The sequence below is a fragment of the Dendroctonus ponderosae genome, unplaced genomic scaffold (assembly GCF_020466585.1).
Source record: "Dendroctonus ponderosae isolate FM_Combo_2020 unplaced genomic scaffold, Dpon_F_20191213v2 Dpon_F_20191213_1, whole genome shotgun sequence".
Taxonomy (NCBI): Eukaryota; Metazoa; Arthropoda; class Insecta; order Coleoptera; family Curculionidae; genus Dendroctonus; species Dendroctonus ponderosae.
Window position 1 is genome coordinate 34437038 of NW_026017110.1, and position 1182 is coordinate 34438219.

Sequence of the window (1182 nt, forward strand, 5' to 3'; positions counted from 1 at the left end):
CAGGCTTATATGACATCTGTTCAGTACAGATCGGGTTCTGGTTTCTTGTTTAAGTTAATTTCGGCTCCAAAATCTATATAATACAACGAACGAGAACAAAGATAGACGCTACTCTATCTTGGAATCTCATTATATTTTTCCTTGCTTGTTTTATTCCACAAGATAGAGGATGTGCAACCGATCCACTCCTTCATACTGTACATTATAGATACAACTATAATAAGTAAGTAGTAAGTAAATACATAAAAATTGAAATCAAGAGAATACTGAATGGAACAACAAGGAAATGAGGACTCCCATAAAAAAATTAATTTAATCGAAGTATTTTTGAACAGTATTCTTTTACTGAGTTTTCTGGCTTGAACGTTTTTTGAAAAATTTGTTTGTTAATATTTGTCGTTGTTGCCGCCTTCCTTACAAAAATTGATTTGCCGGCACGCTTTTTAATACTTGAGCAAGCCTGTATAATTCGGGATTAAACTTTTTCTTGTTTTTTGTCCACTTTAGAGGAATTTAAGAAAAAATCAATTTTCTTAAGAAAATTTGTGCTCATTACTTATTTTTAAAACTTTTTGCTCTGAATCTGTATGTCTGAAAAAGGCTTAATCCATTTAATGGCTTAATGAAGAACCTGATGATTTCGCTTCCATGTCGTGTGGGTCAGGGTCAAATTCAGAATTGGAAGAATTGCACTTTTTTAAACAACGGTCTCGTACAGAACGACTTTAAATGTTGTTTTGATTTTTCTGCTTGATTTTCGTTTAAAACTACCTTATACCGATGGCCCAAAAATATCCCAGCAAAGATCACTGGATCACTTTATTTATATTAGTTAACAGCATAGGTTCTCTTTCCTCCATTTTCCTGAAGATAACTGTTGCAAAGTTATTGTATTTACTTATATCATTAAATATTTTGACATTCTCCTAACCATCTTTGAATATAAAATTCGATTTAATTTTTGGTTATAGAGAGGGAAATTTCCTAGAAATCCTCGGAATCACACGTATTCAAACATTAGTTTGAGCCAGTTTCGGTTCCGGTCCAAAAAAACCTGCTCTGTTTATGTTTTGGGTCCATCCCAGACAGCATTATTAAATCCATTGGACGTCCATAGGGCAACGTATTTCGGGCAGCCGCATGTCCAATGGATGCCCATAATTTGTCCGATTGCTGTCCAAT